Source organism: Camelus ferus, chromosome 20, assembly GCF_009834535.1.
Source record: "Camelus ferus isolate YT-003-E chromosome 20, BCGSAC_Cfer_1.0, whole genome shotgun sequence".
Lineage (NCBI taxonomy): Eukaryota > Metazoa > Chordata > Mammalia > Artiodactyla > Camelidae > Camelus > Camelus ferus.
Genome location: NC_045715.1, coordinates 5134399 through 5159230, shown reverse-complemented (window position 1 = coordinate 5159230; position 24832 = coordinate 5134399). Strand labels below are relative to the sequence as shown.

The following is a 24832-nucleotide window of genomic DNA, read 5'->3' as shown; positions in this document are numbered from 1 at the left end:
CCCTTCTCTGATGGTCTGCAGGGATTCCTCTCATCTGAGGAGGAGATACATCCCTCCGTGGCCTGGGATGCCAGGCCCCTTAGATTTCAAGAGCCTCCATCACTTCTTTCTTCTGTCTGGGACTTGTTACAAGCATGAAATCACTGCAGTCCGTAAAATCACAGCAGGCAGGAGCTCTGATCAGAAGATGTGAAATCACAAGTGGAGACAGGCCTCCTGCCGAGGGCCTCCTCCTCTCTCAAGCCTAGTCACACCTTCTTGAGACTTCTAGTGAGACACAAGCAGAGGAAAGGTAGCTCCAACCCGTCAGGGCCGTGGGTGAAACTCTGGAAGACTGTGAAACCCTGAGCATAGGGCACCTGGGAGGGCGGTGCCCTTTAAAACACAGAGAAGGTTGTGACCCATCTACTGTATATGTACGTATTACATATGCATGTGTGACCCAGCAGAGAACACACACCAACACCCCCCCCTTCCCCTTTCCTTAGATACTTGGTGAGAGACAGATGGACTCATGACAGGGGTCTAAAATGTCACTTAGTGATTCATTATCCATTAACATCTGGGCAGCCACCCTGACTCCCGTCTCCTCCAAGATGGCCTCTCGGGTCCTGTTATTTAGTGTTAGAAAACGAGGGGTCTCCAGATGACAAACACAAGAGCACACGACTCTCCTAAGAGCTGGAGGGGAAAACGTGGCGTGAGTTATGACAACAACCATAAAGACAGTGACATTCATCCGAGGACCCAGAAGAGGGTGTGCTCTCCTCCCGTCCCCACCACTCCCAGCGTGTGCACATGTGTGTCAGAAAGCACTTGGACACGACCTAAGATCCATTAAGGGCAAAGCACATAAAGAGAAATTTTAATAACCTCAAAATGGGGACCACCGCTTCTCCAAGCCAATCGGAACTCCAGGTGGGTAAGAGGCCCCTGACCACCACAGCCCCTACCCGCTGCTTCTCTGGCCCCTCCCCATCACCGTCCCCAACATGCCCCCAGAAGTCGAAGAACAGGAGGCTGGGCACAGTCCAGATGATTCAGGAGGGAGAGAGTGAGGGTGAGGAAGCGGTCTGGCTCTGGAGTCGGCTGGGATGTGTGATCAGAGAAAAAGCAGAGGTAACTACGCCCCCTGCAGGACACCAAAACATCACCCGCCCCTTCCTCTGTGTGCCTGAACCAGCTCCACCAAGTTCTCTGTACTTGTCTCCAGAACATCTGGGTGGAAAGAGGAGGAATTCGGTCAAGAAGCCGGATGTGGACGGCAATCCGTATCAAACATCTGCTTTCTTGGCTAACGTGTCATGCAGATGGCCTTCAGTTTTCTGGAAATGGGTTGCCCATCCCACTCCCGCCCACTGAAGGGAGTGAGGAGCCCTCCCCTTAAAGAGAAGGTCTACCCTGTGCCTTTGGTGCTACCGGGATGGGGTGAGCAGCCTGTACCCAGGTGTGTGTTAACATGCAGGGAAATTTACGCAACAAAGTCTTTAAAAGAGCCGTTCCACCCGTTTTCCTTTCATATTACGAGGGTTTCTATGATACATTTATAACACACATGACCAAATAGTTTCTACGTTTAAAAGAGGTGGTATATTAATTTGATATGTTAAATATTCTATACTCTGTGCTTTCCTTTGAATTGTACTAAAAGCAAGGCACTGCCATTGCTGTCTTTGGTTTTTATGCTAAATCATACCTTGGCCCCTTTCTACTGACTTTCCTCGAGATGTAAGTAGCTGCTTTTAGAATTCATGTAACGTAAAAGTGTTCTAAGCTATGCGGCTTTTGTGTGAAAAAGCCTGAGGTCTGATCACCCAGAATCCTTGGGAAACTCCACTTCACATACTGCATTTTTATCTTCGACATTAATGTAAGGACTTGAGTATTTCTTAATACTCATTTCTAAATAGAATAATTTGCTCAAACTTGAAAAGTATCCATTTGGAGTTGAGTGAAAAGGAAATATGGTAAGTAAATGTCTGCAGAGTATGAGAAATGAACATTCGAGAGTTAAATAAATATTGCTTCTGAATGCTACACCTGTAAGACAGCCTTCAGAATACATGTCTCATCCAAAAGTCTGTGGTAACACTTACATTCACTCACACTTTCCTTTTACTGTCAACTATTCAAAAATGCAGGGCATTCACACTTCAAAATATCATTCGAGCCATCATATTTTCCTACCCATGAAGGACATCTGGTGGCAAAGTGAAAAACTAATACATAAATCTGTTTCCAGAGACTTTTTTTCCACACTGTAACCCAAATGGCAAATCTGTTACTTGTGTATGCTTCAGACTTTGCGCACCAGCTCGGATCTTTGTCACTTGGGGATTTAGGCTGGCTGCATAACACTGAGCAATGGAATCTTTAGAAACATCCAGATGATTCGTTTTCGGAAACTGTCACTGGATAGCTGACATGTGCAGATTAAGCATTAATTTTTTTTTTCTGAGCAAAACAATGCTTAACGCATTCCCATGACTAGCTCTACTGTCCCAGAAGAGTTCTGTTCCAAGAAATCATTGGATATTTAGCTCCACTGGGTAGAGCTCCACAGAGGCGCCATGGCTTGTGCTGGCCTCCAAGCTCTGCCCCAGCCTGTGGTTCCCTCTGCGCCCCATGTCCAGGATGTGTCTCTTGTGTGTCAACTAGGAGGTCCCGTGAAAATCTGCCGTCATTGTGCTGCCATCCCCCTTCATGAGCAGAGCTGTAACCAGCGGTGTGTGAGAGCCAGGGAAAACCACACTGGCTGGATAAATTCAGGTTAAAGAGAAAACCAAGGCCATCTGTTAATGAGGATGAGAAAGTTCTGATGTGTGCCAGGAGGAAGGCAGGTGTCCATGCTAATTATCCCATCTGCATTCATTCATTCAACAAATATTTGAATTCCTACAGTGTGCCAGGCACTGTTCTAGGCATGGGGATACCACCGAGTCAGATTTTAGAGGGGGAAGATTGACAGAGAACAAAAGAACTAAGAAAAATATATTGTGGTAGGTGGGATGTGGTCCCCATGATTTTTGCCCCTCCCTCCTCCTCTTGTTCCACCTATGAATATGTTACTGCACGTTACAAAGGGGACTTACAGATGGAATTCAGTTTGCTAAACAGGTGTAGAGCACAGGGAACTGTATTCAGTATCTTACAGTAACCAAGAATGAAAAAGAATATGAAAAGGAATATATGTATGTATATGGGTGACTGAAACATTATGCTGTGCACCAGAAATCAACACAACATTGTAAACTGACTATATTTCAGTTTTTAAAAAATGGAAAAATAAATAAATTAATATGAAGACTATCCTGGAATAACCAAGTGAGCCCGCTGTAACCATGGGGGTCCTTAAATGCAGAAGTGGGAGGTGGTTGAGACGCAGGAGGAACTGGACCTGCCTTTGCTGGCTTCGAAGGTGAAGGGGCCATGAGCCAGTGGGGGTTGTAGGGTGGGGAAGGGGAATAGCTCCATCTAGATGCAGATGCCAGCAAACCTCAGCCATCAGCCAGAAAGGAAACAGTCTTAATTCTGAGTTCTGTCCACAACCTGAATAAGCCTGGGAGCAATTCTCATCCATAAACTCCAGGTAGGAGCCCTGCGCAGCTGACTCCTGCATTTCAGCCTGGTGGGGCCAGAGGCAGAGAAGACATGCCTACCAGCTTCCCACCTCTGGAACTGTGAGATAATAAGCTGGTGTTGTTTTAAGCCACTAAATGTGTGGAATTTTGTTTCATAAGAACAGGAAACTAGTATGTGTATAGTATGATAATAAGGGCCGTGGAGAAAAATCAAACAAGGAAGAGGGGCATGGAGTGTGTGGATGGTCGACAAAGGCTCACTGAGAACGCAACATTTGAATCCAGACCCAACAGAGGAAAGCGAACCAGCCACAAGGTTAGCTGGGGAAAGAGATTTCTGGGCAGTGGAAAAGAGTAAGTGTAAAGGCCCTGAGGCAGATGCATGCCTGGTGAGTTTGAGGAAGAGCAGGGAAGCCAATGAGACCGAGGCGAGAGGGGATAACAGGAGAAAAATCACATCAGAACCCCAAGGAGGGTGGGAACTGGGGCCAAGCAAGGACCCTGAGTGTTCTTGTCAGGAATTCGGCTTTTAAAAAGCATAAGATGGCACAATAACATGGATAATCTCACAAACACAATGTTGAAGAAAAGACACCAGACACAGAACATATATCAGGTATGTATACATACAATGGAAAACCACTCAGCCATAAAAAGAATAAAATAATGCCATTTGCAGCAACATGGATGGACTGGAGATCATCAGACTCTGTGAAGTAAGCCAGAAAGAGAAAGAAAAATACCATAAGATATCACTTATATGTGGAATCTAAAAAAAAAAAAAAAGACACAAATGAACTTAATTACAGAACAGAGACAAACTCACAGACATAGAATACAAACTTATGGTTACCAGTTATGAGGGGTGGGAAAGGGATAGGGGAGGGACAAATTGGGGGTTCAGGATTTGTAGATACTAACTACTATGTGTAAAATAGATAAACAAGGTCCTATCGTATAGCACGGGGAACTATATTCAATACCTCAGAATGGCCTATAATGAAAAAGAATATATGTAAGTATACATGAACCACTACGCTGTACACCAGAACTCAACACAACATCGTAAATTGACCGTACTCCAATAAAAAAAGAGCACATGTTGTAACTCCATTTATATAAAATTGAAAAACAGACTACTCTAGACGTCAGGTTAGTGGTTACCTTTGGAGAGAAGAGTAGGACTAACTGATCGGATGAAACCAAGAGGCGTGTTGCTCAGAGTTGGTCTTCCCCATTACTTGGGCGGTGGTTACACAGAAGCGGTCAGTTTGAGTAATTCATTGAGTGGTACACATATCATTTGTACTTTTTTCATGTATGTTACATTACAATAAAAAATTTGATTACAAAAACAATTACATGAAACACTGCCAGCAACAACTACAAAAAGTGTGAGATGGGAAGGTCATTGGATGGTTTTGAGCAGAGTGACAGGAGCTGACTTCAATTTTAACAGATTCCCTCAGGCCTCCATGTTGAGAACAGACTAGAGCGTTGCCAGGGCAGAATCAGGGAGATCAGGTGAGAACCTCTTGCTAACACTCAGGTGGGAGATGACAATGGCTCATGGGGAACCTCAGATGGAAGCAGTGGAGAGGGAACTGGTTGGATTCTGGACACGTTTTGAAGGCAGACCCCAATGCCAAGACGATGCACTAACCGCACGTTAAAAACAACCATGCCCACAACTTCTCCCCCTGTTACAGAGCCAGCGAAGCACAGTCCCCCCCTCCTCCGCCCACCACTGCACAAGGCCTGGGGCAGCAGCTGTGGCCTGAGGAAAACAGGGCTCATGCCCTCGAAATTGTGGGTTAATGTGATTACAGTGACAAGGGGTGGCCCGAGGGTTTTTAGCCAACCCGTAATCTCCATCAGCACCCATGCCACAAAAATCAATCAAAGAAAAAAGCACACTTGCTACACAGGGAGAGCTGTAAGACAAGGGTCCTGACAGCTATTCCAACAAGACTGGTAGGCAGTAGGCAGGAATACAGGTAGATCGAATGTATTATCATAGCTCCATCTGCTCCACTGACCATTCCAGGTAGTAATAAAGCAGCTCTCTCTGAATACCAGCCTCTTCCAAGGTATGAAGTTTGACCATTAAGAATTAATTTTAAAAGGATTTCTATACATGCGGTATCCTGGATGGAATATTGGAGCGGGAAAAAAGGCTTTTAAGGAAAAGATAATGGAATCTGATCAAAAGGTAGAATTTAGTGAATAACAGTATCAATGTTGGTTCACTAACTGAGACAAATGTACCGTAATAATGCAAGATGTTAATAACTGGAGACACTGTGTATGGGATATACAGGAACTCTTTGTGCTATCCTTGCAACTTTCTGTCAACTTTAGATTATGCTAAAATGAAAGGTTTATCTGAAAGAATAATATTCTTACAGCTTTAATCTTAAAACTTAATAATTAAAGCCCGGCCACCTCCTCTGTGGAAGAAAGTACCACCAGGTGTCTTGACTCCAAATAGATTTATAATGGTGATGGTTCTATTCACTTTGATCCATCTCTTTTCTCGGTTTTTCAGAGAGGGTGAAGCTCACTGACTGTCTTTGGTCATCTCCAATCTACTAGAGGCCATCTGGCGAGTTTTTTATTTCTGTAATTGTATTCTTTCCATTCGATTCTTTTTTTAAAGATACCTACCGTTTCTGTGCTGAGAGTTTCTGCTTTTTCGTTTGTTTCCAGAGAAAATTTGTAATTGACTAGGTTTTTCTTCTTGGTTTTTTTCTGAGCTTTTTTTTTTTAAACAATTTCACTTTTTTTTTTTCTATTTTGTTTTGAGGGGGAGGGAATTAGGTTTTTCTCTATTTATTTTTAATGGAGGGACTGGGGGCTGAACCCGGGACCTCACGCATGCTGAGCTATCCCCTCCCCCACCGTAACTGACTGACGAAGCATTTTTATGACAGCTGCTTTTACATCCTTGATGATTTGGATGAGATGGGAAAACGTGACATCTGATAGATCTCTGTGGCCGTGTCAGTTGATTGTCTTCTCTCACTCAAGTTGGGATTTTCGTGGTTCTTGGTATGACAGGTGGTTTGGGGTTTGGTTTGGGTTTGGCTTTTTAGTTTCTTGTGGGTTTTGTTTTTGGTTTTTTGTTTTGTTCTGTTTGTTTGCATCCTGGCATTCTCTCTATTATGTTAGGAGTCTCTGGGTCCCACTTAAATCTTCTACCAGGCAGTCCCCTAGGTCTGGCAGAGGTCCTGGCCTCCTTCCGTAGGCTGCGGTTTCAACGGCAACTTAACTTTCTGAGGCTCCGTGGTGTTACTCTGGTCTGTGTGATTTATCGGGTACTGCTGGGGTTCGCATCATCTCTGCTAGGGCTGCCAGGAGGGTCTTCCCCATACAGACCACCAGCTGTCCCTCCCAGGAGCAGGGGTCCTTCAGGGTAAGGAGGCTCCCTTGGAGTCAGCTTTTCAGCACTCACGTATTAATGATCTACAGTAAAACGCTGGTTCCAGGATGGCTTCCTCCAGTGACTGCGTAAGAGTCATTTGTTGTTGTTACGATATGGAGTCCATGATTTAACTGATTTTAACTTAAATTCCACGGTGTCACGAACACAAATAGAGGTGACTTCTGGTATCAAAACCCCATTAAAGATAAATAGAGAAATCAGAAATTATTAGGTTGGAACCAAATAATTGTGTTGGTACCTAAAATCACAGCAAATTAAGCACTGTATTTAGCTCTGAGATTCCTGAGAGGACAGACAAAAATGGAAATAGTGGATTATACAGTTCTCATAGTTTACTATGAAGAATGCAATTTTATCTGGAGAAATTTTTTTAATTGAAGTATAGTTGATTTACAATGTTGTGTTAGTTTCTGGTGTACAGCATAGTGATTCAGTTATATGTATATATATTCTTTTTCATATTCTTTTTTATTATGGGTTTTTACAAGCTATTGAATAGAGTTCCCTGTGCTGTACAGTAGGATCTGGTTGTTTATCTATTTTGTACATAGTGGTATATTCTGTATATAGTAGTTTGAATCTGCTAATTGCAAACTCCCAATTTATCCCTCCCTCCACCCTACCCTCCTGGAGAAATTTTTCTTCCATTGAATCCTAGGAGAAGCTTCTAATGTCTTTTCTTTGATAAATAACTCCTTCTCCCTGTTAATGACTACATGTTTATTTTTCCTTTCACCAAATAAGTCAAATCCATGCCAATAAAATTCATACAGTATATTCCAGAAATAAGTAGACACTGCAGTTTAGGCTTTCGTGTGGCATTCTTTTCCCAGATTTCATGTGGAGGCAAGCGAATTTACCCTGTTAACGAGCAAACTAGGGCGGAGGGCAGAGCAGGTAGCAAAAAGCTAATTTTAAGTCACCCTCCAGATTGGCAGTCTGATGAGTGCAGGTAACAATCCAGCAGACCTCGCTCTTCCCCAGCCAGAAATCTAGACTGTAAGCTCTTTTGTATCCCAGTACTTAGCACAGCAACTGGCACATGCGAAGGTGCTAAACAAACATTTGTTGAATAACAGAATTCTATTGGTTAAGGGCTTGGGTGGAGACAGAGAACGCACAGGACCTTCCCCTATCGCATACTTTACCAGGAGAAGATGCCAACACACAGAAGACTAGGTGCCTTCGTAACAGTTAAACTAAACTGTAGCCGATGATAAGAAATACTAACTTATTCACTAAATATAACCAAAATGGCAGGGCCCTAAAACTACATTATTCTCTTCCTAAACAGACATCAGCCTGGGATCACAGAAACCAATTTTAGCACTCCCCTCTACTCCTTAAATGTGTATAAATCACACTCCTAAAAACGAGACTTTCATACAGAAATAAAACTAAAATTTGCCAATACACCTCAGAGTAAAATGTTATTTAAGGATTAGTAAAACATTTATTTTCCAAGCATGTGAATAGGACACTTGTTCTCCTAATTTTCCTTCACGTCCCTCACCAGAACTGAATCTTCTGGCATCTGGAACAGATTCTTTCAAATGCATACATACACCTGTTTTAAATTCAGACTCCCCAGAACCCGTAAAAACAAGCTCTTCCAGGCAGCATCAGCAAGCTGGGGGCTCCTGCTAAGGACAGAAAGGGACCTGCCCCCGCCATGAGAAGTGAGCTAAAAGGGGGATGTTTGAAATGCCACTTAGGTTAAATTAATAAAATGATATTATCATCACTTACAGGTTTACGAAAGTGTGTGTTTCAAGTTAAGCGTTTTACCATAATTACCCTTGTTGGATGTCATTTTCTCTTACTTTTTAGCAGAAGAACTCAAGGAACATCCTTTTTGAGACTTCTATGTTCTAGTTATGAAAGTTCTAGACTGCCTCTAGTTAACTGGACCATATCGTGCACTTCAAATTTTGTTGAAGGGAGATCTCATGTTAAGTATTCTTACCAAAAGAAAAAAGAAAAGAAGGTGGAGGAAACATAAGGAAACTTCTGGAGGTAATGGAATTGTCTTTGACCTTGATTGTGGTGATGGTTCCACAGGTGTCTGCGTACGTCCAAGCTCATCAGATTGCTTCACTAAATACATACAGCTTTCTGGATATCAATTATACTTCAATAAAGCCGACTTTTAAAGTGACATGAGGTTGAAAAGTAAGCAAGAGACATATCAGACAGGATCTTGAGATATTTAGACTTTCAAAGGATAAAAGGACAGCACCAAAGGGTTTTAACCAAGAGAAACAGTCTGATAAAGTACCTGAAACTATTTAACTGGCTGCTTTGCAGAGCATAAAAGCCAGAAGGCCAGGAGGGCAACATTGTAGTACGCCAGGTGACAGAAGACAGTGGCTTAGATGACGGTGGAGACAGTGGATGGATTGGACATATACGTGGAGGTGGGAAAATTATAGAACTTGGTGATAGATTGGCATGGGGAATTAGGGAAGAAAAGAGATCCAGGATTTACACTTGAGCAAACAAAGTGGCTCATGGCCCATTATTGAAATGGGAATTTGGGGGAAAAAAATAAGTTAGGGAGAGAGCAGTTGGAAAAGATAAGTTCTATTACAGGCATTATGTTTGAAGTCCCTTCAAGATTTCCGAAAGGAGTTACCAAGCACACGGTTAGAGAAAACACTCCATCATTCAGAGGAGGCACTGGCCGAATAAATGAATTTCCGGTTCATCTGTATATACGTGGTATTTAAAACCCTGGAAATGGGTGGGGTCACTTATGGAAAGAGGGAGGGAAGGAAGACAGAGGCAGCCTGGGAAACACCGAGGTTGGAGCACAAACAGAAGACAAGCCAACAAGGAGGCCAAAAGGGAGCGACCAGAGGGGTTAGAGAAAACACGTCACTGTGAACAGGAGTGTCACGGAAATCAGGAAAGGAGGAGGGAGGCGAGCCACCATGTCACAGGTGATCAAGGACAGAGAACGCCCCCTGGATGTGGCAATGTGGACATCACTGGTGACTTTGACAAAGATAATTTCAATGGAGTGAGATGGGCAGGAGGCTGATGGATGGGAGCCCATGCGTGAGTGGGAACCGAGGCGTGGAGGGACTGTGGGAAGCCAACTTGTTCAGAAGTCCTTTGCAAAGGAGAGTGGAGGAAGGCGGTGGTCACCTGCAGAGGACAAGCAGCCTAGCGGTCATTTTGTTGGAGACACGGGAGGGCAGGATGAGGAGGGACTGTCCGCGACAAGGGGAAAGAAGGGGAAATGGCTGACTGTGTACTCTGGTTCAGAGACACCTCTTCCCCTCTCTCTCCTGGGCCTACTTCCTCCAGATACAAGGACTAGAAGAAACAAACAAGGAAGCAGAGGTTATCCTAAACAACGGATGTCCTCCTGGTGGTGGTGCTGGGGACCACATTTGATTCACTCTGGTTCATCAGATGCTGCTGCCCTCTGCCGATATGGTGGCTTCTGTATACCCAGTACACGTGTGTTTTTTTGGGGGGGGGGGGGAGGTTAGCGTTGGTGTTCTGGTTTACTCCTGCCTTCTCCATGGCTGAGAATCCCCCCAGAAAGGGTACCACGTATCTCTTTGGCACCGACAGTGGTCCATGCCCTCAATCATCTCCCCAAGTTCGGCATCCCCTGACTTGCTCAGATGCCTCCTGGGAAGCCCTCCTTCCGGCCTCTCATCTAATATCCATGCTCCTTAATTTTGAGCCACGGAAACAACTGAAGTCCTTTTCCATGTCCCCTGAAGGCCAAAGAGAACTACAGTGAAGCCCCCAACGTCTACCTTCTTCATCCAAATCATGTTAAACCACGGACCTCACTCACCCTGCTGGCAAGAGTCAGAAAGCCTCTCCCATTAGAAATTTCAGACAGAGGAGGCACCAGTTTCTATGGCTACATGGGCTCCTAAACACCAGGGGGCGCATGTCAAGCCCCCCCCCAACCCCTGCAGCACCCTCCTCCTGTGGCAACACCAGAGCAGATAACAGGTTTCCAGCTTCATGACCACGAAGCCAAGAAGTGAGAGCCCAGCCTTCCCTTCTTGGGATTCGCTCATCTCTACAAGCGATTCTCTCGATGCTCCCCATGTGCACTTGGCTTTGGGGGAGAGAGGCCCCCGCCTCCCTGGTGAGGGAGTGAAAAGGCCATGCATGCCCCCACCAGGCTGCTGACTCCTGACTCTGTCGGACCCCCCGTCTGCTCTCCCTGGGAGAACGGGGGAAAGGCGGGAGTCACGGCGGAGGGCCGCAGGGAACCCCCTGCGGCCTCTTTAATAACCCTTGGTGGCATGTCTGCCCCTAAACATGGGCAGTTGCTGGGACTTATCACTTCTCTGTCCTTTATTTTGGACCCCCAGTTTCTCAGCCAGGAAAACGGTAAATGTCTCATTTTGTGTGACAAAGAGTCACTGGAGGACACTCCAGGGAGAGGGGATGGCATATGCAAAGGCCAAGGAGCAAGAAAGACCTTGATTCCTGACCAGGTGATCCATATGCTTGATTTTCAACGGCTCTGAAATCTGAGTCAAAAGCTGGGGCTAAAGGCACAAAAAGAGGCCTAGCTGTGGAAAGCCCTACACGCCCTTCTAAGGAGTAAAAATCAAACAACAGGTGATGCACAGTCACTGGGGAATTCTTTGCAAAGGAGTGACAAGACCGAGTTTGCACGTTAGAAGGGTGAGCGCTGGCAGCTGGCAGGCAAATTATGTCCATGCGTCTAGAAACAGGAGGAAAGGAAGGCAGGCTGTTGCCATTCAGGCGAGAGAGGAGAAGGACTCGAACGATAGTGAGGGCAGCTGTGAAGTGAGAAGGGAACAGAGGTGAAGGGATGTAGGGAGTGGACCAGACAGGTCCCTGTGGTTAATCCGCTGGTTTCTGACTTGAGGAACCATGTGGCTAGCAGTGATATTTGCAAAGACAGCATTCAGCAGAAGAGGATGATGGGTTCCGCTCTGGGCGGACTGAGTCTGAGGCCCTCAGAGGACATCTACGTGGACATCTACCTGCTTGGACACCCAGGAGTATCCCTCAGCATCACCTGGCTGAAGATGCTGATTTGGACGTTGGAAGCATGAGTGGGGAGTGGGGTAAGCAGAGAGGGGTAAGAGCACTCAAGACAGAGTTCTAGGGACCACTGACAGTTTAGCAGTAGGAAGAGGAAGAGACACTAAGAATTTACCACTGAGGTAGGTGGGAAACGAGGAGAGACTAGTGCCATGCTGTGGGTTAAAGAGGAGATTCCACGGTGAAAATGCTACAGGACGTGCCAAGTAAGACGCGTCAGAAGAATTTCCCCTGGACATAACCATCAGAACAGCATCTGAGACCTCAAGAGAGTGAACTGCAGAGAGAGTAGCAGCTGGTGCAGAAGGCAAGTCAATGGAAAGTGAAGAAGTCGACAGGACAGGAGGAGAAGAAGGTCTCCTGTGAAGGAAAGACAAGACAGGAAAAGCTGGAGGGGCTGCAGGTCAAGAAAGGATGTGTGTGGGGGCAAGAGAGTGTGCTTGCTGATGGGTCTACTGCAAAGCAGAGAAGGGGGGAGAGAAAGCCTTTGAGGGCGGACTGCAGTTCTGCCCTCTGAGATGACCGTGGATTCTAGAGATGCGTACTTCTTCTTTTTTTTAAAATCATATTTATTTATTTATAATTGCAGTACAGTCAGTTACAATGTGTCGATTTCTTGTGTACAGCACACTGTCCCAGTCACAGAGACGCACGCTTCTAAACTAAGCATGGAACTTACTAACCTCTATTTATCAGCCTCATGAAGTATGTGATACTCCAGTAGGATTTAGGAGCCAGAAACTTAAATTTCCAACTTCTAATTCTTTGCCTAAATCTCTGCTCTTAATCCCAAGAAAGGAAATAAAGAAGCCAGGAGTCCCGTGTGGGCTCCACTGAACACCCGTGAATTCAATCAGTTCCTCTTGCAGCATAATAGCCACATCTAGCATTTTGATAAAGTCTATAAGTATCTTCGAAAGCACGCCTAACTGTAAATTATTAATCATCTGAATCAACCAGTAACTCTTCCAGTATGCCCCCCAAGCCTAGATGAACCCCAAACACTGCCCGTGCGGAAACTGACATCAAATCATACCCATCAGTTTCCTGAGGACCCTGCCTATCGAGCCTTCTCTCCACCTATACTTCAAAGTAAAATAAAAAGAAAAGAAAAGAAAAAGAAGTCAGACTGTGATTTCTATTCTCATGTCAACTTTAAAGGGCATCAACTGTCTCTTTAAAAAAAAAAAATACATTCTAGCAAGAGGGGATAGCTCAGTGGTAGAGTGCGTGCCTAGCAGGCACAAGGTCCTGGGTTCAACCCCCAGTATCTCCACTAAAATAAATAAGTAAGCCTAATTGCCTCCTCCCAAAATAAAAAGTGAAAAATAAAATTTAGAAAAGGAGATATATTAAAAAATAAAAATAAATAAGTTTTTAAAATAAAAAAATTTACAAGTACGTTCTATACACATTAATACTAACATATTCTTTCTTTAAAAGGGTGTTTACTTAGATCTGACTTTTCAAAACCAAAATCAGTTTTCTAATTTAGAAAAATTGTTCTTCACCACTATATATCTAGCCAGTTCCACTGAAAGGGCTTTTCATAAAACTAGAAAAATAATTCAATAGACCAGCCTGATGGTTTATTTTTGCTAAGTTTCTTTTTTCAGTTTTATAAGACTGCAGACAGATAAGACCTGCCAACACCTGTGTGTATCATCCTGGTGTCTAAAACATCCTTTGTAACTGCCAAATATATGATAAAACTGTCAAAAGTCTGTGGAGGCAGCTGGTTGAATCTTGAACCCAAAGTCAAAGCTCTGTTTACTCTATGACAGTGTAAGACTTGCGACTTTTACAGCATATGGAAAGTAAAACCCTCACCCCAACTTCTTTTTTATTTTCTTTTATTTTATGCTATGGGGGATTTCTTTCCAAGTGCTAAGCATTTATCAAGTTGCTCTGTTCCTAAGATGAAATGCTATACATATCTTTTTTTACTTTTGACTAAAGTATAATATACTTTCAAGAAAGTGCATGTATGTCTTCATGCACAATTCGGTGAGTTTTCCCACACTGGGCCCACATGTATAACCAGTATCCAGATCAAGAAACAACATGACCAGCCTTCAGACCCGCTTCCAGCAACTGCTCATCCCAGAGAAACCACAGTCCTGACTTCGAATCATCAAAGTCGCTGTGCCCGGTTTGGGACTCCATGTAAACGGAGTCACGCAGGATGCCGACTTGTGTCTGGCTTACTCGGCTCCACGCTGCAGTTTCAACGCCTTATTAATGTGTCTGTAGTCGAAGGTGAGCCTCTACAGCACTGTAGTTCTCAGTCAGCCATTCAACAGCTGTTTGTCAAGCTCCCCGTGTGTGCCAGGAGCGAGTGAATCTTCGTTCCTATAGATGACATTTCAGTGCCGCCCTGTTGACAGAAAGTCAGTACAGAAAACTAGTTTCTGAACGCGTCTTTCAAAGCGGATTGCTTTGCCAAATTGAATTTCAACAACTTAAAAAATAATCGCAAAATCATGATACACATAAGGATGCAGGCAACATTTTGTTTTTCTTTCAATAGGCACAACTTCCATTTCTATTCACATTCTCAGTGTTTACTCAGTATCCTGTGTTTTCTCTCATGACATTTTGTGATCAAAACAATTTTTTTTTAAGATTTGTGAATCTGAATTCTTGGGAGCAGTTAGTTCTTTGGGACACTTTGTTCCAAAGCAGGTGGTGTGAGTCCAGGGACATACTGAACCTAGCTGTGAATCCCAATCTTACCACAAATTAGCTGTGTAACTTTAGGCAAGTTCTTCAACCTCTCTGAGCTACTTTCTGCATCTACAAATAAAATGATAAACCTACATGATCTCTACAGAATCTCCAAGTTCAAAAATTCCATTAGTCTTTCTTAAAATAAGAACTAATTATACAGTGCTGTATTATTTAGCCACAAGAAAAGAAGGAAATCCTGCCATTTGCGACAACACGGATGGACCCTGAAGACATTATGCAAAGTGAAATGTCAGACTGAGAAAGACAATGCTCTTTGACAAGTGAGTATATGGATCTCATGTATACATAGAATCTAAAACAAACAAACAAACAAAAAAACAAACTCAGATACAGAATACAGAGAACACACTGGTGGTTGCCAGAGGCAGGGTGGGGACGGCGGGAAATGGATGAAGGGGGTCAAAAGGTACAAACGTTCAGTTATCAGATAAGTCCTGGGGGTGTGAGGTACAGCATGGTGCCTGTAGTTAACTTTCACATATACAACACAGTATTGTTAAGAGAGAAGATCTTAAGAGGCCTCACCACAAGAAAAGAACTTTGTAACTCTGTGTGATGATGGATGTTAAATAATCTTATTGTAGTGATCATTTTGCAGTATATAACGTATCAAATCATTATATTGTACACCTAAAACTAATACAATGTTATACGTCAATTATATCTCAGCTTTTTTTAACATTTTTTATTGATTTATAATCATTTTACAATGTTGTGTCAAATTCCAGTGTTCAGCACAATTTTTCAGTTATTCATGGACATATACACACTCATTGTCACATTTTTTTCTCTGTGAGTTATCATAACATTTTGTGTATATTTCCCTGTGCTATACAGTGTAGTCTATTCTATAATTTTGAAATCCCAGTCTATCCCTTCCCACCCTCCACCCCCCTGGTAACCACAAGTCTGTATTCTCTGTCTGTGAGTCTATTTCTGTCATTCAAAAATCCACAAATGACAAATGCTGGAGAGGCTGTGGAGAAAGGGGAACCCTCCTACACTGCTGGTGGGAATGCAGTTTGGTGCAGCCACTATGGAAAACAGTGTGGAGATTCCTCAAAAGACTAGGAATAGACTTACCATATGACCCAGGAATCCCATTCCTGGGCTTGTATCCAGAAGGAAATCTACTTCAGGATGACACCTGCACCCCAATGTTCATAGCAGCACTATTTACAATAGCCAAAACATGGAAACAGCCTAAATGTCCATCAACAGGTGACTGGATAAAGAAGATGTGGTATATTTATACAATGGAATACTACTCAGCCATAAAAACCGACAACATAATGCCATTTGCAGCAACATGGATGCTCCTGGAGAATGTCATTCTAAGTGAAGTAAGCCAGAAAGAGAAAGAAAAATACCATGTGAGATCACTCATATGTGGAATCTAAAAAACAAAAACAAAAACAAATTATATCTCAGCTTTAAAAAGAGTTTCCTGCTCTTTCTTCCATTACAATGATACAATAAACCTCCTAGCGCAAAACTATTTTCAAATCACTTTAATTTTCCTAGTTTTCAAGTATGTGTAAGCACACACAAAACTAGTAAGGGAAGCCGGCTACAGAAAGCAAAAGCTCCATCTCTTTAAATTAAAAAGGAGTCGGTGCCTCTGTGTTCTATAGACCAATCTCAGATGGCCCACTGGCTCAGTAGTGTCCCCCATTTTCTGTAGAGTAGATGCCTGAACACAGTGCATAAAGAAGGATCATCTACTTGCCTTGGAGAGAGAGTTCCTGACCACACCCAAGGAGTATTATAGAAATAGAATTGTTTTTTTGGCTAACACACTTGCTCCTAGAAGAAAAGCTCCAAAATTATATTTCCACATTTTAAACTGAACTTCCAATACCCAAAATGCAGCACTGAGTCTGGCCCCAGTGGCGGCATGCATTGGATAGCCCAGCTCTTGCCAGGGAGCATCCTCAAGCCTGAGCGATGGCAACAACAGAACATAAAATCTGGATCTACTTCCCAAAGAGAAAAGTCATCAGATGTGTGGCCTTCTCCCGTGGTTCTGTGAAACATTTGCTTAATGAGGTATCTCACGAAAAACACCCAAACACGTTAGTCCTTAGAACTAGTTTAACAACAAAGCTTAAAAACACAGTAACTGAGGAGATAAGGGACAAGTTCCACCGTGTCTACTGCGTCCCCAGAGGGCAGAACTGGGATGTTCTTCAAGTTTCAGTGGTGATTAATAACATGGAGCCAAACATCTAAAGAATGTTGATCAATAGACTAATAGATTGTCCACTGAAGTCCATGCCTGCTTTCCAGCCGGTCAGCCCTAAGGCCGATGGCCTCATGTTATGAGCAGACGGAGGAAAAAGCAAAACCCAAAACAGAACCAAATGATACGGGCTCTCTGACACCTCCGAGTGGGAAATTACAAACATTTAAATCCAACCCCAATCCTATTTTTGGTTTGTTTGAGGGAGAGATATATCAACACAGATATTTTTTTTTTTTACCTCTGAAAAGTAAGTCACGACTGACGTAAAGCAAACACCCCAGAAAGGAAAGTCCGCCGTCCCCAGGCTGCAGTGGGGTCTGGGGAGGCGCGCTGACGCAGCTCGGAGGTTCAGGTGCCAAACAACAGCTGAGCTCATCTGTATGCAGTTGGTAAATTTGCAAAGGTAAACTACGAGAAATGTTGCATAATGACACCATAAGGGGAAAAAAAGTCACTTCTGGGTTCGCTGTTCTTTAAACTCTTTGAATTCTTGCTTCAGCGGCTCTGTTGAGTCACAGCGGTGATCCGTGTTGGCAAGAACCAAAAATAACACGACGAGCTGCAAAGGTTACGTGGTTGGGGCCAGCTTTTTATGGCCACACAGCAGCGCCTTTCTGTGGAGTGGAAATGTAACATGTAGCTTGTAAGGGAAATCTTTCTCAAGCAGGTTCTTATTCAAACTTGTCTCAGGTCTGCCCAGAGGGTTGTTTCTGCTCTGCTGAAAGCAGGCAGCTAAACACAGAATTTAAAGGACACAGTTATCTTCGAGGGACCTTCTCTGAACCTCCAAGGCTGGACAAGACCCCTGACGGAGAAAACTTCGCACGTTCCTTAAGCAACACAAAATCAGTTCGACATCTGACTTTGATTAGAAAACATAAACCCTTTTCAGAATCTTTCCCCTTCCTTCCTTTCCTCCCCCCAAAATGGCACTGCTTCAGTTTTTCCAATCATACAGTGATATTTGGAAAGTTCCATTTGCTTCCATTAAGAAAAATACAGAGAAGGGAAAAATACATAATAGCCATCTATCATTTTGTATGTGGGGCTTAGTTACAGGATTCTCAAAAAACAACTGTGTTATGTAAATAATTTAGGTCTGAGGGTGATAAGACTATTTGGCTCTAAGAAACGACTGGTATATTCAAGGCATGACTCGTAATCTCTCAACAAGGGGTTGCTTTGCCCTGAATTTCCTCTCACTCATTGCATTATTCACACAACACATATTTATGAAACACCCAGCATCCTCCAGGCTCTGAGACACTGAGGTGAGGGGCATCAGGCAATCAATCTAGTGGGAAAGACCGATCAGAATCAGAGGATCACAAAATAAGTCTGGCAGAACGACTGCAAACAGGGCGCTATGGGAGAACGTCGCACTTCAGAGCACGCGAGTTGAACCTAATCAAGGAAGTCAAGAAAGGCATCGCTCAGCTCAGCACTAGTGGAGCAGAGACGGAAAGGGTGGGGCAGCTCACTGGGAGTGGAGGGAGCAAAGAGCGGTCCAGCTGAGGACCGCTGCTTCCCGGAGCAAAGTCCCTGCGGGAGAGCCCGTGGTGCATCTGGGGAACTGGAAGCAGGGCTGGGTGGCCGGGGGGGCTGAGCAGAGCCCCAGAGAGGGTGGGGATCAGGGGATGGGGCTGGAGAGCTGCTGAGGGCAGGGACCACGCCGGGACTAGGAGCCACTAATAAACATTTCAGTCTTTCTCCTAAGAACAGTAGGAAGCCATTAAGGTATAATAACGAGTAAGCAGTGGGTGACTTAAACAGATTTCAGTTTTGTGTTTGTTGTACAAATGAATAATTGACTTAAAAAAAAAACTCCAAGCAATCCAAAAATGAATCATTGCCTTAATTATTAATTATTAAGAATAAACTTGGTCCATGCCAATTCCTAGCAATGACAGACAATGATTCTTCTCTTCACCGTCATAGAAAGTTGACCCAAACTCCAGTAACCTTTGCCATTCGTCATGTCCGTTTTGGCCAATCCCAACTCACCTAGTTCCAAAACATCGGGGAGGTGCTCGGGCAAGACAGGTCCGATGCCCTCAACAGGCCAGTCAATCCAGGTAGCCTCAATCCTGGGGCATCTCCAGACGGACATGGGGAGGAAAAGGCAAGGGCCAGAGGCAAATCCCAAGAGCCGGAGCAGCGACTGCCTGTCAGGATGGGAGAGTCTAAATGGAGCTATCCTGCCAGAAGGCACTCCGGTGTCTGGGTGTGTTTTGTGTGAAAGTGCCCTCAGACTCCCTGACACCGCCCTGCCACGCTAAACTTCCGGGTTCTGCCTCCCTAAGCAGAGATGTGCAGGATGCTCCACATCCAGCCCACTGGGGGTCCCATTATCCTGCCCTACTCCAGTGGCTACCAGCCCCTCGCCAGTTCCCAGCCTGGCTGGGGTCCCCAGGCAACCCCGCCCCCAGCCCTATTCCCCACCTGCCTCAGCCGGGTAGGTGCAGGGAGGCACCAGCCAGATCGGGCGGCCACCCCCGCCCCCAACACATTCCACATCAGCTGCCAAACTGGTCCCTCTGTCTTCCTGGCACCTCGGGTTGGGTGTACAGGTCGTGCGTCACCTCCCTAGTTTCCTGATGCAGGGGATACAGAAGCGGGGTGTCCGCCCTCAGCAAACGCAATAATACCCCCCCCCTCTGCCACCCCCTTGCCCCTAGGGGAGCCCCCTCACTGGGGAGTCCGTTACCTCCGCACGGGATACATGAGTCTGCTGTCAACACCCCATCTCCCGCCCCTGCTCTATCTGTCCCCCTCAGCCCAGCCCCAGACAGAGGGGGCAGGAGGCATGATGGCGGTGGGCTTTTGTATCTGAATTTGCCGTCTTGAACATAAAGAATCTACCTGCTGCTGGGGGACGAAGAAGGTGAGTCCACCCCTTGGAAGTCGCGGCCTGTTTCCAACTGGCTAAGGCCCGCCCAGAGTCACAGCCTCAAGACATCAACATCGAGGGGAAAAAAACCAAAAACGTATGCAAAGTTCTCCCCAGGGAAAAAGTGTTTTTGAAGATTTTTTTTTTAAGAATGTTTCCAAGAACGAGGAGGGGGAGATGATGACGGGGAGGCAAGGCCCGCTCTCCCCGCAGCCTCCCTGCACGAGCTGTCCCTGCAGAGCAGCCCAGTGCAGCCGGGGAAACGATGCAAACACAGGGGACGGAGCAGACCCTCGACCGACAGGGACGGTGACTGGCAGCGCTGGAGGTGGGCTGAAGGAGCGCAGGCCACACATCGGTGGGGGAACCAGGTCGGAGGCTCCAGCAAGGGCTCCACCTCACAGCAGACTAGTATGATGAGGGACCCCGGGACTCCTGTGAGCCTTAGGCGTTTTGGCCTTCCTGGTCCCTTGGTATAAAGACAAATATATTAATACTACATATTAAGACAGATTCTTCCAAAGTGAATCTTTTTTCTTCTGCCTTTAGAGGAAATGAGAAATTATTCTTGGATCCCTACAAATATGGTGGGGGCTCAGCTCTGAGTCCCCTGTGTCCAAGGGCCAGGCTGGCCCTGACTGTGATAACTGCCCCGCGGAGACCCATTTACACACCCTGATGCTTCCAGTGCTCAGTGTGCAGGTGGCCCCGGGCACACAGAACCCTCCTCCACGCTCCTCTGTCACAGCCCTCACCCTAACAGTGTGATGATCGCTCTCACATCCCCGTGAGTCCTGGAGCTCTTTGGGGGCAGAAATGTACCCTGTGCGAGCCTTCCTTCTCACTTAGCAAAGTGCCCAGCATTTCGTAGCGACCAGATGAACACCTGTTAAGTGAGTAAATGTATTGAGCAGGAGTTGGTTGAGGCTTGGCTGAGAAGATAAACCCAGTCATGTCTGCTTGTGGTTGGAAGACGGGTGAGCCTGGTCTCAAGGCCCTGCGATGACCCGTTTGGCGGATTGCTGGAGAACGCAGGCTCCGGGTTAGACCTCTGAGTGCGAGCTCAGGCTGAAACTTCACAGCCCGGCAGCTTAGGGCACGTTGCCAAGCATCTCCAAGACTCCATTTCTCCACCATTAAACTGGAGGATCATGGAATTAGGAGATAATGGTGTGGGGAACTCAGCACAGAGCCTGACCTTAGGAAGAACCAGTCCGTGTTAAATGGTGCAGCCACTGTGGAGAACGGTATGGAGGTTCCATACAAAATTAAAATATTGAGTTACCATATGATCCAGCAGCCCCACTCCTGGGCATAATCTGGAGAAAACTCTAATTCAAAAAGACACACGCTCCCCAATGTTTTTAGCAGCCCTATTTACAATAGCCACTGGAAGCAACCTAAATGTCCATCAACAGATAAATGGATAAAGGTGGTACACACACACACACACACACACACACACACAAACACACACACACTGGAATACTACTCAGCCAATGAAATAATGCCATTTGCAGCAACATGGATGGACCTAGAGATTACTGTATTAAGTGAATAAGTCAGACAGAAAAGACAAATATCATATGATATCACTTACATGTGGAATCTAAAAAAAGTGACACAAATGAACTTATTTACAAAACAGAGATAGACTCACAGACTCAGAAAATAAACTATGCTTACCAAAGGGGAGTGATGGGGAGGGATAAATTAGGAGTTTGGGATTAACACACACAAACTACTATATATAAAATAGATAAACAAGATCTCACTGTATAGCACAGAGGACTATAGTCAACATCTTGTAATAACCTATAATGGAAAAGAATCTGAAAAAGAATAGATACACATATATGTGTATGTATAACTGAATCACTTTGCTGTACACCCGAAACTAACACAACATTGTAAATCAACTACACATCAATAAAAATAAACAAATATAATTAAATAAATAAAAAGAACCAGTGCACGTTAAAAATTGTCATTTAGCCTGAATCTCTTCATCTGCAAAACAGAAATCAATACATCTGTGTTCCAGGGGCACTGTGAAAATGAAGTGACATAAGAAAGGCTGGAGGGCTTTCTTACTTGCATCGCAGTGAGAAGGTATTAAGACAGCAGAAAGCACGCAGAGACCGGAATCTGTATTGCAGCTCCAACTCCTACAAGGCCTTCAGCAAAGTGTTTCCGTTACAGCACCTTACTTTATTCACCCACAAAATGGGGGTAATGCCTACCTCAGAATGTGGCTTTGGAGATAAAATGATACCAAGAATGTGAAAGATAAAAGGCTTTGTAAAGTCCACAGTGCTATTAAAAAAAGTTCCTGCCAACCTCTCATGACAAGTATTCAAACCAGCAAACCTACCGTTTAGGTTCAACAGTGGCCATCACTGCTCTCAGCCTCGTTCCTCTTAATTCTTTCCAGTCTCCCTTCTTTCCCCCTCCTGCTTTCAGATTCCTTTGGGTTTTCACGTTGTTTCCCTGATGAGATGGGCCTTGGAGTTTATGCATGTTCTCAACCCATTAAACTTTGGCTAATACCCATTGCTACTCCAAGGTCCCTCAAATGATTCGTTCCTGTGGAAAGTTGAAAATCACTTGAGGTGAAAGAAACCCTCTGGAAATATCTTACTTCTCAAATGGAACCACCCTGGTCTGTGTTGAATGAGAGAACATCAAAGTCACCAGCTACTCTATTCCCTTCCCCCCCCACCGCCCCAACCCCCAACAGACACAGGAGGATTTCCTGCCCGATTATAAGGCTATTGTTCTAGGTTTAGGAGGAAGTTGTAAAACAATAAAATAGAAAGAAAAAAAAAAGCTCTCTGATAGGTTTATCCTCAAAGGTAAGGTCAAAATGACCCTCACTGCCTTGCATTAAGCCCCCAAAAGAGTCAGGCCTGACTTTGCTCTCAGACCTCAGGCATTACCACCCCAGCCAGTGACTCACCCTCCCAGAGGAAAGGGTGGGGCTGCTGAGAGTAAACAGTGAGCAGGACACCTAAGTCTGAGAACCTTGGGAAACTCTCTGGGGAGGAAGCCGCCCGGCCCCACGGATCATCAGGATGGAGATTTGGGCTTGCTGGAGATCACTGAGGACCAGCTCTCGATAACAGCGCCAACTTTGAGCTGAAACGCTAGAAAAGTCCGCCTGTGATTCAGCAAATGTCTCCTTTTGATTGTACGGCCATAAAGTGTAATTTCCTCAAATTTCTGAAGTTACTTGGAAGGATTCTCCTTTCTTCCCCGTGCCATCTGCATCTTCCCCTCCCGACACCTCTTCCCTGGCACTCCAGACCTGAGTGGAAGTGGGTTAACGCTCCTTCGTATGAGCATTTCCGCATCAACTCTACCCCCATGCCAGACGTGTCATTGTCTAGAGGACAGACGTCACCCAGAGCTTAAAATCCCTCCTCGAGTGGGCCCTTCGGGGTTGCCCCCTTGGCCTGGCTTCTCTAAGAACCATCAGCCCTGCTGGGTGCCCCACCTCACCTCACACCACACAGGTGGGCCCAGGGGCCTTACCTGGACTAGAACACTGTGCTTACCTCAGGGCAGAGGCACGTTCCTCGCTCGCCAAGGTAGATGCTCCCCAGAACGAGGAATTGGAAATCGGAGACTGCTAGTCAGTTTCTGTTTATGACTGAACAGAAGTCAGACTGAAACTGACTGAAGGTGGGGGACTATGAATGTACAGGAGTTGAGAGAGAGCCATCTTCTGCCGTCTGCACCGACGCACAAGACCTGACGGTCCACAGACAGATAACAGAGCCCTGGGAGATGAGCCAGAGAGAGAGAGAGAGAGAGAAAGAAAGAGAGAGAGAGGATGGGGGGGGGGGGGGAGAAAGGCCAGTCTGGATGTCTGATGGCTCCTGATTCCTGACTCCTGCCCCTACCCCCGGCCCCTATACCCATCAGCTTCCCTGTCCTCAGATTCCACACCTGTATCTGTGTAATTAACTCCCACCCTTTATCTCAGCTTGTTCAGGTTGATTTCTGATATTTGCAACTACAGTAGACATCAGAGTTGCCTCCTTACAAGGCACTTTCCATTTCTTGGCGACTACCTGGATTTTCTTCCTGTTACCCGCATTTCCTCAGTGCCACATACGTGCTGTAAGGGAATGTGATTTTGGAACAATGCGTATGACTCAGGCTTAAGTGAACCCATCAGCCGTGGAGGCCAAGGAGATGTGAAGAGTGGTCTTCTGGGGGCTTCCAGAATGACCCCTCACTCACTTCAGTGGTCCTGATAAGATGTGGGCAGACCAGGGAGTTGCTGACATCTGTGTTATAACCACAAAGAGGACACCACAGGAGGCTAAGTGGAAAGATGGAAAAGAAGCCTTGTTTCAGAAGACATCACTGGGCTGCCAAATCAAACCATTCCCAGCACCCACCCTCTCTCAGGCTATCCACTGACATGGTCCAATAGACCCCTTTAACTAAGCAGCTTAACCGAAATGCCCGAGACACTCCTCAAATGTACCGGCTTCCACTGCAGTAACCCCAAACTACCTCAATGTATTCTGGGAGAATAAAAAGGAAAATAAGAAAAGAGTGCTTGACTGACAAATCAGAGGTTTCCAAGATACTGTCCCTTTTCTGTCACTAATTACCAATGGAACCTTAGGCAAGTCATGGACCTTCTTTGAGCCCAGTAACTCATTTGCTAACGTTCTGTGATTTGAATTGTAGACCCTTAGCTCCAAATTTAATTGAGTCCTACGGGGTAGTTTATCATTACATATGTGAACTGGCCTATGCTCTCAAACTCAGGAACTAACAACAACAGCAAAACGTCTGATTTTCATTAAAACTCTCACCACAAGGCAAGAAACCCAGGGTTCGAATTC

General features: G+C 45.2%; 1 long non-coding RNA gene across 2 annotated transcripts in view; it reads right to left on the bottom strand.

The window, feature by feature from the left end:
- Positions 1 to 16156: 16156 nt before the first annotated feature.
- Positions 16157 to 24832, bottom strand: part of LOC116658185 — a 74010-nt gene continuing 65334 nt past the window's right edge. Inside the window, exons 1-3 of one of the 2 annotated variants that reach the window (XR_004313397.1) lie at positions 22342 to 22645; positions 19082 to 19242; positions 16157 to 17691 (exon numbers count right to left, since the gene is read on the bottom strand). This is a non-coding gene — a long non-coding RNA (uncharacterized LOC116658185). Of the gene's footprint in view, positions 17692 to 19081; positions 19243 to 22341; positions 22646 to 24832 lie in introns of those variants that run through there. The other variant, XR_004313398.1, reaches the window with a different exon arrangement.